Consider the following 18,711-nt stretch of genomic DNA (forward strand, 5'->3'; position numbering starts at 1 on the left):
TCGGGACTGTTGACCTGGAGTCAACCTCTGTCATACCCATCTCCGATGATTTTAAAGGTAGTGGTGCTAAAGAGAGTTTCCTAAGCACAGTTCCTGAGGACAGATGGAAAGCAGAATTTGAATCTCTATTCCATAACACTTCCAACAGCAGGGAAAGTCCTAAATAGCTTCTTTCATCACCAGCCATACCGGGGACAGGGATGTGACTCCTTGTTCATGAGTATGCTTCTGTTGTGAGAACCCTTACATGTTCAAGGGCTACCTCTGAGAAACAGGATTTACAAGTTTGGATCTGCAGTTTCTATACGAAGATAATCAGTAGAAACAAGACACGTTGCCAAACTTGAGTGCGAAAGGAAGGATCTGCTCCTCACAAGCTGATACTTCACCAGGAGGTGACCCACACAGAGCAACACTTCCCTCTAATCTGATGAGTACTTGCTAAGGGGAGAGTTCAGACATCCCCATGAACTTTATTACATTTACCTCCTACTACAGCTTTTTGCACTGATCAAACTGATCACATATTGGCCTTCCTTTTGCTGAGGCCTGGGAAGAATGTCTTTTTGCTTTGCTTAGTTCCACAATCATCCATATGGATTAAGTCCTCCAAAAGCTTACATTTGCCAGCTGGCAAAAAGCCATAAAACTTATTGTTTTACAGTGCCTCCAGTCTTTGGTGAGCACTGTCGTTGTCACCCAGGTCATTGCGCCCTTGTACGTACCATTGTCATCTTTGCCAGCAGGGCTGATGAGCTGCAGGGTGCCTGACAGCCAGCCCTTGCAAAGAGGTGTGGTGGATCTGACTCAGACTTTTAAAGTGGAAAGAAGCAGAATGCTGAGTCCTGCTCATGGTAAGTAAAGGGTGTTGAGCTTTGGAAGAGGTGTAAAAATTATTAGTAAGAAGGCACTAAAAACCTCCTGCTCTTTTTCTTGTGTGCAAGTATTTTTCCCAGTGTCAACGTCATACAGAGTTCTCTGCGGCTGGTTTTCGTTCAGGTCACCAACACAAAAAATTTCACCCACTATTGGGCAAAGTAATGCAAACTGTGCGATAATCCAGTTGAAGGAAATCAGGAGGAAAATCAGAAGATGATTGTCTCACTCTGCATATGCTTTAAACTTAATAAAACACCAAGTGTCAACTAAATGCCTTGTGGTTACTAACAGCTCAGAAATTGAAGGCTTAGAGCCATGAAATTATCAAGATTCACAGTTATGTTTTACATAGCTGCTAAACCTCAAAATAATTAGTATTGGCTATCTCTGCTAATCAATCTAAAGCAGATGTTGGAAATTAGAGGCTAAATCATGTAATCCTGCATGCCAAAAGTTTATCCAAAAGTCCTATTTATGGCACACCGTTGTGTTGTTATGTTTTTTACTTCAGTAATAATTGAAAGATGTCGTTTAGAACCATAACGGACAAAAACACATTTTAATAACTATTCTGGGTTTATCTCCATGTACGTATGAGCATGCCTATTTGGAGGATTTCTGGCTCTTCTATACACGTTTTAGAACTGTTGCTGATTTTGGCAAACAGCCACTTAAAAGCAAATACAAAATTTAACTGCAAGTGCCTCCTAGTTAGTTACATTATAACTTACATTGTAACATGCTCTGAGAGCATGTTTGTTTGCGGGGTTATGGCATGCAGTCACAGGACGAGCCCTATAAAGGGATTTGATTAAGGGGAGAACAGGCCCAGCTCTGGGAAAGCATTTGTTCACTGGCTTCAGTCAGGCTCTAGTCACAATGGTCTTTACATATATTCTTAGAGGATCATGTACAAAATTTGGGCTGAACGAGTTAAAGAAAGAATTTCAGTGGCCTTGCTGGCTTTTGCAACTTAACATGGCTTTTTAAAAACAGCTACAGCCCAATTAAAAGAATTATTTCTCCGAGGCCTGAGTACACTGTCATTTAAACAGGACTTGTAAATAGTACCTGCAAAAACACCATCTGGCAACTCTCACAATACTCATGTGGTTAAGTCTTCATGAAACTTGGAAGAAAGAGATGGAAGCTAATTCCTGCCACAAAGTAAAAAGTATAGATAAAATTACATTTCTTTGCAAAGTTTCATGAAGCAACAAACAGGCTTCGTTGTCACAGTAGGGTGAACAAGTTCTATTGACAAGAACTTAATAAATATCTTCTTAAAAATAATTCCAATTTTGAAAGAGTTCATTAGCAATAATAAGTATATCCCAGATCCTTCTGTCTGTCTGTCTGTCTCACAAATCAGGAGTGCATTTGAGAAGAGAAAGGCTTGAAATATTGACTGAAATAATTTGTTCATGCTGAGATTCCTGGAGCCTGAAATACACGTCCTGAGTTGTTGTCAAAGGTGATCCCCAGGATTTGTTCTACTTCAGCATAAATGAAAATACACAAAGAGGGGAAAATCCAGTTGCCTCTAGTTTCTTTGCTGCGTGATTCTTTTTAACAGTCCAATTAAAAACCTATGCTGAGTTTCTTGAAGTTATATAGAAAAATCGCACAGAGAAAATGTAACCCTGTCTTCTCACACCTCAGGCTTCCTGATGCCACAAGCTGCATAACAAAACCTTCATGTAGACAGGAGCCAAGTCCCCCTTTCACCTCACTTTTTTGGTCTCCTCAGCCCAGGAGACCCAGCCTAACCCCTGTGCCTCCCAGCTCTGCCCCAGCTCTGTGCCGTCAGGCAAAAGCGGAGGCACACTGTGCACAGGGAGCCCAAAACTGCTCCCTGGAGAGGCAGCAGTGCCCAGGCCTTGTCACTGCTCTCTTTATTCCTGTCCCCACTGATGCCCACGGTGGATTGCTGCCGTGCTCCAGCCAGCTGTCCAAAGACTGGGAATTTACTGAGGGTGCCCATTTACCGGGATGTCATGTCGGGAAATGTATACGGCTTTCCTCTTCAGCTCTGAATCTGACTCGCCATATTAACCTAGATATTTTTATATTTGCATGACAACGAGCAGTTCTGCTCAAAAAACGAAGCCAACAAAAAATCTGTGTAGAAAGCTGTGAAAGGATGAGAATAACTGTAGGTGCGAAGGCTACGGTGTGAAGAATATGGCTCTTCTCCTGTAAGGCTGCATCGCAGAAACAGCTGAGAAACACAGGAGGTAGGGGGAAATCGCAAGGATTTTGAAAGTTTTGAGAAATAGTTAAATGATCCCAGCACAGACACAGCAGGTTACACATACTGTGGAATTTACAAGTCTCTTTTTTTTTTTTTTTTTGTTCTGTTCAAAAGGAGGAAACTGCTAAATTTTTTCAGCACACTCACTATTTGTGATACTAAACTGCAATTCCAAATCCTTGCCAGGTTTGGTTTTTTTTTAAGTTTTGAAAAAAATAATTGAACATGAAACTTTCAGGATTGCACTTCCACGTAAATCATTTGACTTTGTATGCTAAATCAGCACAGCAGCTGAAGGAGCTGTGTACATAAGTGGTAACAAGACAGCTGCAGGTTATCATTCCTTCATACGATTCAGATAAGCTCGGATGTTGTTCAGAAATCACTCAGAGCCCAAGTGCTATATAAAAATCTTCCAAAATCTGTGTTCAAAACAAGTCCAATGTTACTGTATTCTGTAACACAGTCATCTGCACAGCACAGCAAGTAGTTCCAATATCTCTTGTGAAATCCTTTTAAAAATAGATTTTCCCACAAACATATTGCTGGCTGAGTATATGGAGTCTGACTGGGCTTTTAGTTTAACTGGAAATAATTCCAGCCCCATCTACTGAGTCATTCTAAATTTGCAACAGATCATCCATCAGAGGAAATACACAGAAAATATACAACACTTGTCTTCTTCACCTATGTAAACTGTAAGTTGTTCCAAGAAGACATGTTTTCTTTCTATGCTTTTGTAATGAAAAGGGCTCCACTAGCAGTTAGAGTCTTAAAGCAATATAAGGGTCTTAATAAGTAGAAAAAAATAATGAACAAATATGCAAAAGTTCTGAGGCTCACTCAGCCAGAAGTCTTTTATGCTTCTCCAAACTTACTAGGATGTCCATAGCATAGGGTGACAGAAATTTTACAGGACATGTTCTTTTACATTAGTTTTTCCTGTCATTTTCTAATCACTTTAAGAACAGAATTCCAATAACTTTATATTACTTCAAACTGTTGTAACAGAGACCTGCCAGTGTTCGACACTGAACAGAACAGGGACAAAAGCAGCCTGGCTTTTCCAGAACTCACTCCAGAAATTTCTGTTGGGACAAATTCTGGGTGTATATGAAGAAGTTCACACATCTTGTCAGTGTACATTTGTGATCTCTTATCTCTGAGGAATACTTTCGAACACTGAAAGGGGGTGGAGATACAGGTAGCACAGGTTAGGGACAGAATAAATACGCTATCCATTCACTGGGGAAGCATTGTATATTACATCTGGACAAGTCAACAGAAAGGGCTAGATCCTGTCCCACAGCAAGGCTTTGCACTGCTCCCTTCATCAGCACAAAGATGCCATAAGGACTTAACTGGTCACCTTAACTCACCACTGCAGAGCTCATCTTACAACTTTGGATGGTAGACAGTCCCTGTTCACTACCCCTACTGTCTGGAGACGGGGAGCACGGTACCAGATACCCACCACCAAAGCCATTCCTGGAAGTCAGAATAGCTTTTGGGAGTGTCAGACCAACTGCCAGAGACTGCATCTGTGTTGGTGCAGTGTTGGTGACCCAACACCGGAGAGTGACACAAAGCTAGGGGAGCAGCTCCAATGAGACACCTTGCTGGACCGAGTCCTCCTGGCCACTGCTGAAGCTAATTAGATTGACTAACTTGTTTCTTCTGCTCTGAGAAGTAGTTGGGTTAGTAAGACCCATCTTGCTGTGTTAGGAGGGCCTAGATACCCCCTTAGCACAGGGCTCAGGTCTGAGTCATTCCTTTATACTTGGGCAGTCCTACGTGCAGCTACACCTGATCATGTGGTGTTGAGGTGATGGCAGTATTTAATCATTCCTTTCTCTGCCAGGTTGTGTTTCTGCTGTTGGAGTCTGCTATGAAAGCTAAAGCTCCCTACAGTTCAGAAAGTGTTTATGGGACTTTCTCCTCAGGCTGTGGCAGGTGAGTTCTTGGTGCCTCAACAAGTGCCCTTCCCATCCACAAGAGAGATGAGTCCCACCAGCAGCAGAAATAAAAGTTCTGGGAAGCACCACCTGCAGCTTTAAACTGATATATGGCATCACAACCACATTAGTGAGAGCAGCTGGAAGATTCAACATGTGACTGTCCAATAGATCTGTAGGGAAGGAAACACAACATGCCAGGTTGGGTAAACCCTTCTGTCACACCTGAATAATAACAAGTACCTTCAAAACACTTTCTAAAAGTTAGAAGAAACTTGTGCAACAGCTCGTATCTCAACATATTATTGCACTGCCAGTTAGTTATATACAGCTCTTCCTATTAATTCGTTTCATGAACTGTGTGGGACAATACCAGGAAAAGACTCCTTTTTTTTAACCTAGATAAATATTTCCTGAATTCCTTTGATTGCAGCTAGCTTTCCAGTCCTGTGCTCACAGACTGGCTCTTGGACTCTTTCCCAAACTGTCTCTTTTATTCCCTTCATACAGATCCCACGCAGACTGCTGGACTAACGAGACGAACTGGAGCTCTGCATGATTTATGTAACATTGGTGCTGCACAGATACCAAAACTGAGGTGGAACAGCGAAGTGCTCTAACTAAAGAAGGCAGCATTAGTGCTGGGATTAGAATCCATTTATAAGACGTGATTCAGACACCTAAATTTAGGTGTGTACAGTGTAGGTGTCCATGATGAGGCAGCTGTCTATGGCACCATTATCATAAAGGAGGTCAAAGGGTCGGTTCAGCTTCCTAAATCATTGGTGTCCTGTGCTATTTGAGACTCCCAAGGGCAGCTATTGCGCAGAGCTCACAGGCAATTTGTGTCCTGCTGCGGGGCAAAGATCCTGCTAGAGGCCTGGCAGGATGTTCTTGGGCTAGGGGCTCCATTTACACGCATGGGCATCTGTTACTATTTGAGATGCCCTAGGAAATCCAGGGTGTGTACGAGGCTGGAAGACATCGCACAGGACCTCTGTGAGACGTGTGCCCTTCTGAAACAGCAGATAAATATGCTTGTCCAGGCAAGGCACCCTGGCCTCCTCAACTGGCACTAGATAAATGCATGAGGGTGACCGAATGGTGATGCAGATATCCTTGTCTAGGCAACTGAAACATGTCCCTAGTCAATGCAGTTGGGAATGCAGACACTGACATCAGTTCGATAACCCTCTAGACTCATCCACTGCAAGGGCAGGTTCCCCAGGAGACACAGGGAGGATTCATAGACACTGGGTCTAGTGTCTGCACTAGAAGTACCTTATCTTGCTTAGTGTCCAGTTGCTGTTCCAGAAGAATAAATGTCTCCTGTGGGTCCTCGTCATACCCACAGTCTTGCATGGATGTCCCAGAGGTGAGCAGGCATCTCAGGCAGCACCAGGAGCCCATTTCTACACAACTGAATCCTACAGTAGCTCACCATTGCTTATAATGACACCTTCACCACCAAACTCACACATAGACACTCACACTGTAGACACCTCATTGTACAAGCCTGAACTGAGATCTTCACCTCTAGTTCTGCTCAGAGACTGCCACGCTGTAAAATTTCAGACTACAGGCTGTTCCCTTACTTTGTGTCTACCACCGTGGGCCCCTGATCTCAGCTCCTTCCCACATCTATGCTGAAATACGGTCACTGAATCATAGAACTGAATCACAGAATATACTGAGAAGAGATCCACGGAGATCATCGAGTCCAACTCCTGACTCCACACAGGGAAACCTAGAAGTTTACTCATATCTCTAAGAGCGTTGCGCAAATGCTTCTTGAACACCAACAAGCTCGGGGCCATGACCACTTCCCTGGGGCACTTGTTCCAGTACTTGACCACCCTTTCAGTGAAGAACTTTTCCCTAATATCCAATCTGAACTTCCCCTGATGCAGCTTTGAGCCACTCCCATGCATCCTATCACCAGGCACCAGAGAGAAGAGATCAGCACCTCCCTCTCCACTCCCCCTGATGAGGAAGTTGCAAACAGCAATGAGGTCACCCTTCAGTCTCCTCTTCTCTAAGCTGAACAAACCCTGTATCCTCAGCCGCTCCTCATGCCCTCCAGTCCTTTCACCATCTTTGCTGCTCTCCTTTGGACACATTCTAATATTTTTATATCCTTCCTATATTGTAGAGCCCCAAACTGCACACAGTACTCAAGGTGAGGCTACACCAATGCTGAGTATAGTAGGACAATTACTTCTTTTTACCAGTTAGCTATACTGTGCCTAATGCACCCCAGGATATATATGGTTGGCCCTCTTGGCCACCAGGGCACATTGTTGACTCACATTGAGTTTACCGTCAACCAAAACCCACAGATCCCTTTCTGCAGGGGGCACTCCAGCCCCTTGTTTCCCAATCTACACATACATCCAGGATTACACCATCCCAGGTGCAGAATATCCTCCCAGGTGCAGAATTACAAGTTACAATTACTCTAGTTACAAGTAGTAACTAAAACACACATCACTGTTGAGAGAATAGCAAACCTACTCCTTGATGCTGAGCAAATCTACCTTCAGAGAAAATGCCTATGAGCAAATTCCCATTTGCTATTTCAAGTTCCCCGCAACACCCTCAATCACATTGCCATAGGGAAAGGAGCCCTTAACTTTTTCTCCCACTCCCACCTCTTTAATGACTTCCAGATCTCTTCAAGAACCCATTTAAGCTTCTCGAGGTGCTGAACTCCCAAGTTTTTCCTGCTGTGTTGATTCAACCGAATCTGCCTGAAAATGGGCAAAAGCTGGTGAATACCTGGTTCATCCGGTACAGGTTTCAGAGTGTTGTTCTCTGCTGTGTAGAGAGAGTATCTTCAGTCGGAGTCCTCCAAGTGTCATTAATTCTGCATCTGCTCAGTGTGCCCACGGTATCATCTGTTTTTTTTTTAATTTTTGTACGATTTCTAACATATCTCATTATTACCTTGGCACCTGGGGACTATGATTTGCAGGAAGGGTTCTGTTCCAGGCCAGGCTGAATTATGTTACAGTTCCAAGGTATGTTTGGCAACGGCTAATAGTGGCTAGTTATTTTTAGATTTTTTTTTCTGTTCTTCTCTCAGTTCAGATCCGTCCTATTTAAACTCTATTTTCAAAAAAATAGAGATTTTAGGGCAGCAATAGTTTTCACTCAAATTTGGGGGTGTATGTTTACTGCTTATAAAAAGAGTTTTCAGTGAGATTGCTTCCACTTTTATTTTTCTAAAACTGTGGTATAATTATTTTGGACCTAAATCTGTATTTCTTTTCCATGGTGTGACAGTATCTCTCAGAATAAGGACTGAACTCCCATCTAAACCCCTTGTTCACAGGGGAATTTTTTCACATATCCAGTGTTACCTATTTCTGGCTTCTGAATATGAGCAGTTCAGCAGATATCGGTCTTTTTGAGGGCTCTGCCCCTCAGTCTTTGCTATTTATTTGTGGGCTTCCAGATTTGCACTGCTCTAATTCACAAAGCCAAATTCAGTGACCCCCAATGCCTGAAAATGGCTGGGGCCACTTGCTGAGCGAAGAGTAGCAGAGGGAGTAGAATTTGGCACCTCCGGTACCAGCAGCAGTAAACAGAAAAAAAACTGCTTTCTCAGTATTATCTCACCTGAACCCACACAGGCTATTGCCCTCCGTGGAGCTAATTTTGTGTGAAACGCATGGTTCTAAAAAATGAGAAGGAGGAAAAAAGATAATTTGGAGGAAACATGTACAGTAGATTTTCCAAGGCAGATGCCAAAATTGTCACACAGGCATACACATAGATGAAAAAATAGTGCTGTAGTGATGCTAGATCCTCTCTCAAGCCATTTTTAGCATCTTGCTAAGTGATGACATTTCGAAAGGAAGGGGGTGTACTCTGCAATATACATTAAGTGTACCAACAAAGTATGGAATATATTAACGGGCCATGCAAAATTGACTTGGCAAAGCCAAAAACATGGGTCTTGTTTACTTTCCATTTCACAGGTATCTCTGGTGCAAGCACAATTATTATTCTGGTTTTGATTACTGCTACAACCTTATTGTAACACTGGGGCCATGTAAGCAGAGACTTCACAGGGTGATACGTAACAAAGGAGCCATCTGCGACCTGCCATGCTATCGCACATACTACAGTAATGTCTTCACAAAATATTTTCCCTAGAACATTTTTAAATCTGCTTGATTTTTGACTGCCAGAAATATCAGGTCCCATTTTTTGCTGCTAGATTTCTTTAGAGAGTAGCTGTGCAATGGAGCATGGCACCTGATGAAAAATCTGACCTGCTTAATGGAGGGGTTAGGGGTTGCAGAAAAGGAAACAAGCATATTTTTTTAACTTGGTAGCTCACTATTAGAAGCTTCCTCAATGCTGTGCAAACACTTATAAAGACTAATATTGCAACTGCTGCAGGGAAATTTACAGACAGGGAATGAGAAAGCTAGAATGACAACTTTAATAAAAAGGCCTCCAGCTGGAAATGTGGGGCTTGATCCTTGTCTCTCTTGTTCTTATATAAATCAGGCTTAACTTAAATTTTAAAAGAAAGAACTTACCCTGTTATAAATTTGTGAGATCAGACCGTGGCTCCTGATCTGGATGGGTGTAAAAGATCTAGTCAAAAAAGGAACAACTATTATTAGTCTGTATTTACTTAAAATATTTATAAAGTGCGTGAGTACGTTAGCTTGAATACATTTGCCTTGCAATAAGATCAGAAATTCCGTACAAGAAGAAAGGATTGTCATTTCAATCGTGTTCCGCATCCCTGGTAACTCGAGCAGCCCCCTTTTCTCTTCTGCAGGAGAGTGCCCCATATAGGGCATAAAAGCATATATAGGTAACATTGAGCATTTGGAGAGCCCAAATGCTGTCAAACCAGGTGTATTTAAGGGACGATATCAGAGGAAATCCCCATCCCAGTTTTGGCTTTACCTGCTAGTCTTGCTTTCCAGCTGTGGGTCACATTGTTTCTTCTAAGATACATTTCTGGCAAGATAGATGAGGAATTTCTGATGAGTTGTCAAATAAGGGGGAGCAAGCGAGCCAGTAGCTTGCAGCCAGGTACACCGCTAGCCCTGCTGCTACATTTCAAATATTGGACTGTACTGATGCAGAAATTTTGCAGATGCTGCAACTCCATATTTGTGGGTTTTGCAGGCTGATTTCCTACTTGGTTCAGGAGAATTCCTGTGACATTTCAACTATCTAGCAGGGCTCGGAAATTTTGCCATGAAATAGGATGAGTTTGTGTCCTGGTGGTGTTTTGCTAGTAAAAGAAAAGAAAAATTGAAAGTTTATTTGTATGGCTGACACATCACAGATAGTTGCAACCACTTCCCAGCTATATGCTTGACTTACTTTTTCCAAAATTAGCACTAATCATAACTCAGTCTAGTGAGAATTGCCTCAAGAGTACTGTAAGAATTGCTGTCTAATGGCCTGGAGAGAAAGAGCCCAACTCAACACAAAGTGCCTCCCACAGCTATAAAAGCCAGCTTCAAAGGGATTAAAACTGCTAAAAAGCATATCTGGGCCACTGAAAAAAAGCATGGAAGATATTTGCTACCATACCAAGGCTAATGCCAGAAAAAGATCATCCTTTTTCCATTTTTCTTTTTTTAGTGATACTCTACCTTCTTAGAGATCAGGGAGCCAAAAGCACACACTCTATTCACAGATTTATGCTGGAGCATAATGTTGCTTCCTGTTTGGCAAGTTCTTCCTTCCTTAATAATTCCTATCATTTGATTTGCCTTGTGCTTTCCACTGATGTTTTCAAAGAGCTAAATGCAGAGACTGCAGGATTCCTTTCCCCAGTGGTAACAGGTAATTAAAACCCCATCATTGTGCAAGTATAGGTAGGATTATTTTTCTCCAAAGCATTAGTTTGCATTCCTTAATTTGCTCTAATTTGAACGCACTATGGGGCTTCTTTCTCAGCTCATGGCTGCTGCTTCTTACGTGCACATCTGTCTGTCTCTCCTTCTCCAGACACAACTGGATATAATAATGTTGGCTTTGACACAGCTTCCTAGTATGGATGTTTAAAATACAGGTTTCTTTCCAGCAAGCCAAGGCTTCAGCTGCTACAAATTTCATTGCCGGACTTCTGCCCCGTGCTACTGACAGTAAGGACTGGAGTGGGGTCCCTGTGAAGGCTGCCATCGTGAGCAGCGTCTTGTTCAGTTCCTGCTTGCACCGGGTGATCCTGTTCAGCTGCCTTGGTCATCTTCATTTATTGAAGGGTTCCTTAGTGCACTATTGCTACTCGGAAAGATGGTGCGAGGGTAAAACTGCTCTGTTACAGCCCTCACGGTCTGGGAGCAGCAGCGGCTTGCCCCACCTGGGGAGGGAAGCTGGGAGGCAAGAGTGACAGCAAGGCAGGCAGGAGCAGGGACCTCAGCAACAAGAGTGCAGTCCCACAGTACCCAAACATGAAGAGCAGAGCAAGTTCAGTGACATCAACCTAAGTCAGCTGAGAGCGCAAACTGGCAGGGAGGTCTGTAGTGACAAGGCAGGTTTGAGGTCAAGCTGGGAAGCCAAGTGAGCAAGGCAAGGTCAGAATCAGCAAGGTACAAGACCAGGCACAGACACACCTACAGTGTATCTCAGGCAACGACCAAAGGTGAGTGCCTGAACTGTAATGCAGCTCCCGAGCCAAGAAGGGGAAGGCCCTTGACAAGGCTTCTCACAGGTTTCCCACAGAGCTCTTTTCACAGCAGCCTGATCCCAGGATAAACAGCTACACCATATCAAGGCTGGCCTTCAACACACAGGCTGCTAAACCCTTGGGGTGAGGAGGGAAGAAGCTGCAGATCCTCTTAGTGCAATCCAGACCCTGACACTCATATCTTCATCTTTTTCTTCCAAAAGAGGCTCAAGATCACCTGTGCTCCAAAAGTGGTACTTAATATCAAATTGCTAATGGAAGATGGAAGTGCTTAGGAGGGTCATCAGGTTAGCACTGGAACGAGTACCACCAAGTTCCTGGGAGAACATAGTCCTTGAATCCTCTGGGTCCCCTCTGAGGAACTGATGCAGATTTCTAGCTGCTTTACATAGTGTATTGGTCCAGACAACTATGACGGATTTCTCATTCCCTCCTGAAAACTCAGTATAAAAAGAGATTCCTAGTCTCTTGCCAATATCTCAGTCATTATCAGAAGTAATGAAAAACTCTGTGTTCCTCTCTGAATGATCATAACCTGTCACCTGAGGAGATAATCTAAGGTAGAAATTCATTGTAACAGTCATAGCCATAAAATTCTATATTCTTTCATTTGGCAACAACTTAAATAATATAGAAACTACATGAAACAAAGACTTTTCATCCTTTGTTATTAAGGATCAGTTCAACTAGTACAATTTTATAAACAGAAGGCTCTGAGCTTGCACACAGCAAAAGGTGCAGAGTATTATTCTTAAGAGTAAACCATTGATTGAACCAAGCAGTTCACTGGGAATAAAGTTAAATCTGTGGTTTATGTGCATGGGACCAGGCCCTTGGATTACATATTTTATATTAATTTGCTACATTCTCCTTATTTTAGACACAATTCTTTTTTAGTGTGGTAAACAAGCCTTTTGAGGCAAGTGTGAAAAGGCACTTGAAAGCAAGATGTCCCTGTCTCAGAGGGGGGTTTCCTTGGAAGTCTAAATCATTGTTTTTGCAGTAATAGCTTAAGTCTTAATAGCTTAACTCTCAGGCAGAGTTCAGAGAGGGCTGAGTGCAGAATGTATAGAGGTAGTCTAACTACTTACATGGAAGCGGATCTAATTAGAGCTCAATACCTTTAAAACGGCTAAATTATGCATGGTGTTGGAATAGGTTGTGCTGACTGAAAATCAACATTGGCATTCCTGGTGGAAAATAATTATTACTCTATTTACTTTATATATTTGCCTTGCTCTCACAGTGGGAAAGACTGCGTTTGCTGCTTGTGAAACTGTATGGAAGGAATGCAGATACAGGGTGTTGTATTTTTTCAGCCAAGCTTGTGTCATTCTGTTTTAAATTCCAAAATAAGGTCACAGCAAATTTTCTGCATCCAAGTGCAAGCTTCTTTTTTGCTGCTGCAGTTGCCAGAAATGCAAGCGATTGTAAATTTCTACAGAAAGTTGAACCCAAAAAGGACAGTGTAGATTTTCCATAGCACCTGTCAGGCAAGTAGTCACATCCACTGACTTCAACAGACGAAAAGCTGTAACACTGAGTGCTTTAGCTATTGACTCTGGTAAGAAGAGCAATAAGCCAAGTTTGAGAGTTTTTGACAGTCTCATCTAGAAAGGATAAAAATACCAAGGAAAGAAGAGCTGTTTGGAAAGTACTTAAAAACACGTTGGGGAAGAAAGATTTTGAACAGTATAGAATGAAAAAATATCCATTTTGATTACACAAGAATTATAAACCAACAATACATTCTCTTAAAGTGTTCAGAGTATGGTGAAAGCCCATTGCCCGAGATGCTTAAGGTGAAATTAGTGCACCTGGGGACACACCATAGGGAACAACTCATGCTAGCAGATGAAAGGTCACCATAGCTTTCCTGTCTAGCCTCTTCATCCCTGGGCATAGACTCTGAAAACTATATTTTGATTTTTAGGTGTTCCCTCCAATGAAGCTGGGTTTTAACATGGAAAAATTATGCTCAGTAGTAGTTTCAATTTTTTTTTTTTTGCTTTTGTTGGCTTAGATTACAGCCATAACCTTTCAGTGAAATAAGGGCAGAAAAAAGACACAATGGGTCACATTTTCTCAAGACTGCCCTCTCTCAAGTGACCTAATCTGTTTTTAATTCTCTCTTTATATTTCTCCCTCCTGCTAAATGATGAAACTAACAAGCCTCTTGATTGTTTTTTAAAAGCATGATATATTTTGATGGCCATATTTTTATAGTAAGCTCCTGGCTTTATTCCCAATTGGTCAAGCTAACGCATGTTAAAATTTCTTCGGTATTGCTTCATTTGACGTGCTTAATTTTGGCCAGCTTTCAGCTGGAGATCTTTTTAAAAAACTAAAGGAATAAGACAGTGAAAAAATCCTGAATAAAGTATTTATACCATCAGTGCTTAAGACTTTGATATGTTCTTTTCTCTCATTTAACTTTTTGAGACAGTATAATGCAGTTACCAGATATGAAAAGTAAAAGGAGCTGTCTTCACAGTTTTCAACAGATCTTAGATTTTGATAGAATATCTGATTTAAACATACTCAGAAAATAGTAAAACAAACTCAGAAAATTACTATTTTCTAATTATAGGTTTGGTTTGATGATCCTGCTATCTGAAAACTATAAAGATTTTTTTTATTATTCATTCAGAAGTGTATCTGAGTTGGGAATAAATACCAAATTTAAAAAGTAGTTAGTTTCCTCAGAAGCTGATTGAGAACTCATGATTATGTGAAGATCAGGTTCAAGACCACCTGCGGAACCTGAACATACATAAGTCCATGAGACCCGATGAGATGCATCCCAGGGTGCTGAGGTAATTGGCTGATGCAGTTGCCAAGGCACTCTCCATCGTATTTCAAAAGTCATGGCAGTCAGGCCAAGTCCCTAGTGACTGGAAAAAGGGAAACATCACACCCATTTTTATAAAGGGTAAAAAGGAAGACCCTGGGAACTACTGACCAGCCAGCCTCACCTCCATGTGTGGTAAGATCATGGACCAGATCCTCCTGGAAGATATGTTGAAACATATGGAAGACAGGCAGGTAATTAGAGACAGCGAACATGGTTTCACCAAGGGCAAATCGTGCCTGACTAACTTAGTGGCCTTCTATGATGGAGTGACTGCACCAGTGGACAAGGGAAGAGCTACGGATGTCATCTATCTGGACTTCTGTAAGGCCTTTGATATGGTCCCCCACAACATTCTTACCTCTAAATTGGAGAGATACGGGTTTGACGGATGAACTGTTAGATGGATAAGGAATTGGCTGGGTGGCTGCGTCCAAAGAGTTACAGTCAATGGCTCAGTGTCCAAGTGAAAACCAGTAATGAGTGGTGTTCCTCAAGGGTCCGTACTGGGACCAGTACTATTTAGTATCTTCATCAATGACACGGACAGTGGGATTGAGTGCACCCTCAGCAGGTTTGCAGATGATACCAAGCTGAGTGGTGACATCGATACACTTGAGGGAAGGGACGCCATCCAGAGGGACCTTGACAGGCTTGAGGAGTGGGCTCGCTTTTTACCAAGGACTGTAGTGATAGGACAAAGAGCAATGGTTTTAAACTGAAAGAGGGTAGATTTAGATTGGACATAAGGAAGAAATTTTTTATGATGAGGGTGGTGAGACATTGGAACAGGTTGCCCAGAGAAGTTGTGGCTGCCCCATCCCTGGAAGTGTTTAAAGGCAGGTTGGATGGGGCTTTGAGCAACCTGATCTAGTGGATGATGTCCCTGCCCATGGCACGGGGGTTAGACTAAATGATCTTTAAAGGTTCCTTCCAACCCAAACCATTCTGTGATTCTATGATTCTATATCAATGGAAAATGCTCGCTGATTTTTGATGGTGGTGGATTGGGATCTTTGATTTTTCCTTTTCTCTGACTTTCTTGTATAATTTCCTAATTTCTACCGTTTTGCTGTGATGCATTACAAATGGCAGATGATAAACTGCAGTAGAGATATTGTAAACAAGAGATAATACAGTTACATTATTATAAAACCCAACAGGTGGGCTCCTTGTTATTTTGTTAAACAGACCAAGAATCCAAAGGGCATGAAAATAAACTGTCCTCTGATTTCTGAAGGAGGTCCATCTAGCTCCAGGGAAAAAATGTAATGGACAGAGCAATTGTGGACATTTGACTTGTACTGCCTTTCTCCCGGTAGACAGAAGATTTCAAAGTGCAGGAATATGACTGACTATTAATAAATGTGACTATTAATAGACACCAAATTCTTCACTCAGAACTACTTTTAAAGCAAAAAAGTGACCTGAAGGCTGAGACATAATGGCAAGCTAGCGTGTGATCACTTCTACACATGGAACAGACAAGACTTCATGTAGTGATGTCTGCCACATTTTTGTGACACGTTGCAAAAGCCCAACAGGGCATCCAGAACAGGGAAGGTTAATGTCATCTACCTGATTTTTCATGGATGCCTCCTAGAAAGTTGGAAGGAAGCATCCATGAAAAATCAGATAAGGTCTTTATGTGGAGATCAAGCCCAACTCAAATCAAGAACTGGAAACAAAGATGTTACCTTGTCTAAATTCCTTCAAGGGCTCAGTGTGTAAGGCATCAGAGCACAGCTAACACGCCTATCGTATCATGCCTGTTGAAGAAGGAGGTGGAGACTAGCTTAAAAAACTGATCGTAGCCTGCTATCAGCACAGCAAGCTACAGAGTGAATACCCACCCATCACCCTTCTCTCCAGGACTTCATTAACTCCCAACGGCCTTTAGGATTCCTGCTCCTCTTCTTTCCTCACAGTGAGAGAAGTTTGACCCTAAGGTACATTTATGCTTTTTCATAGCAAGTGAGGCAAACAAGGTCACACAGATGAAACTGAGAGCAAGATTTCATCCATTACACTCAGCTCATCTTTTCACCTTTATATTACCATAAGCAGGGTTGTTTCTTGATAATAGCAGGTTCAAGTCAAGTCTAGGATGTCAGGCATTTTACTTAAGTTTCAAAGGGCTCAGAAAGCATGCCAGATATCTCTGAGCCCAGGATGCCTGCTCAGATAACTTCCAAACTAATTTCTGAATACAGCAGCAAAGGAAGCAAAAGGAGATGGAGAGCATCTGGGGGCAGCACCGAGTTCTGTGGTAGTCCTGTGAGATTTGTGCACCACAGGTCAAAGAGAATTATTTTCAAATGCATTAGGAAAATCAGTTGTAAAAGCCATGGAAGCAACTCCTTCGTTCAGCCCCTTGGTCACAATTTTATGCAGGTACCTACTTCCAAGGTGAGCCAGAACACTTCCTTTTTGTTTTGCACATTTACATCCCTAACTTTTCTTCTCATATATATGCATTTTATGCCTGTGTCATTTGCTAGAGTCTTTTACCGTCATAGCAGAAGAAATAGGTGGCTAATCAGACATCTCCTGTCTGAGATTACCATACTTGACCAAGGGATTAGCTGGGCATCTACCCTGTGGGTTAATAACTCAAGGGGAGGAACTATTACAGCTCCTAGCCTTGCTTTAGGATGGCACTTCAGCTCCTGCCTTGCACATTAGTCTTAATTGTCCAGGCAGAAGGAATAATCAGTTCTTATGTTCCCTGAGCACTGGCAGCCTGAATTGTAATCTGCAGCCCAAGGGTAAAGATCTCATCTGAGTCACCTTTATTCAAGATGAAAACCTAAGGAATTTTGCTTTAAAATCTTCCAGGTGAATTAAGCTAATACCTAAAAGGACAGCATGCTTATTCAACAACTTCTTCTAATTTCTCAGCACTAACAACTACATCAAATACATGTTCCACATTTAAAACCCCTTGAGGAGAAAAGCAGTGAAGGGGTGGGGGGTAGGGTGGGGTTAGGATCCCATTTTTACCCCCAAACAAGGACGACACCTGCCCTCTTCCTCCTCTGCCAGGTCTCTCATTCCCAATCCTGTCTCATGTTGTGATGATGGTTATTCAGGCTGCAGGGCCATAAACTCTACACTGCAGCAGCGTGTTACAGCTACATTTGCTAGTCACTCAGGGACCAGCTCTGTCCTTGCTTCAAACTGTGCAGAAGGCAGGCTTCTCTCTGTCTGGGTTGCAGGTGATAAACAGGTATGGCCAGCTCTTCTCCAGGGAACTCAGAATATTTCCGCTTGTGTCTGCATATGCTCTCCTCTGCAGGAAGAATAAAACATCTAGGGAGTGATGAGTTCTTGAATGCATTTTAAAAAAACGCTGGTGACTTTCTGGGAAAAAAAACAGATTTAATTAATAGTTGTTATAATCAACAGTATTGTGTAGGAGTTTAAAAATGTCAATGACAGCCTAAGCAGTGACTAAAACCAATGGATTGATGTTCTACATTACCTACTCTTCAATAAGTTCTACATTTACTCTGATTTACAAAGCAAAATAAGGTTACTCTCCCTCCCTTCCCCCAAGTGTCAGTTATTAATCTCAATATTTCAGAGGTTATTAAAGCAGATAGGTTAGCAGCCTTTACAGAGTATTCCTCATTTATTGATACCACTTGCAGTTATATGAGCAGAACAAAAATGAAAAGGGCTACTGATCCTCCTCTCCAGGCCAGCAGCCTCTTGCTGTGCGTTTCCTACATCTTCTAAGCTAAGCAATTGTAGAAAGTGACAGTCAGATGAAAATTGTCGCAGTGGTTAAAATTATTACCTGACCAGCCTGCAGTTCCTTACCACAAACTCCCTCTACAACCTTCCACAAATCCCAGGCCAGGACCTTGGGGTATTCCTTGGATGCTAGCACTTAAAGAGGTTGTGGCTGCAGCCATAAGCATGGTGCCTGATTCTGGCAGCAGGCTCCACAGTCTGAATGTGGATGTTTCCCTCTTTCTCCTTCCCCCGTACATGTGTACATCCCAACCATTAAGAAATGTAGTCTACCTCCCTAGACCAGGCTGAGGAAAATGAAGGAGCACTGGTTCTGAGATGTGACTTGGAAGAAGGAAGGCAG

This window comes from Nipponia nippon, unplaced genomic scaffold (assembly GCF_047370975.1).
Source record: "Nipponia nippon isolate SJK-2023a ecotype South Korea unplaced genomic scaffold, ASM4737097v1 scaffold_1, whole genome shotgun sequence".
Classification (NCBI taxonomy): Eukaryota; Metazoa; Chordata; class Aves; order Pelecaniformes; family Threskiornithidae; genus Nipponia; species Nipponia nippon.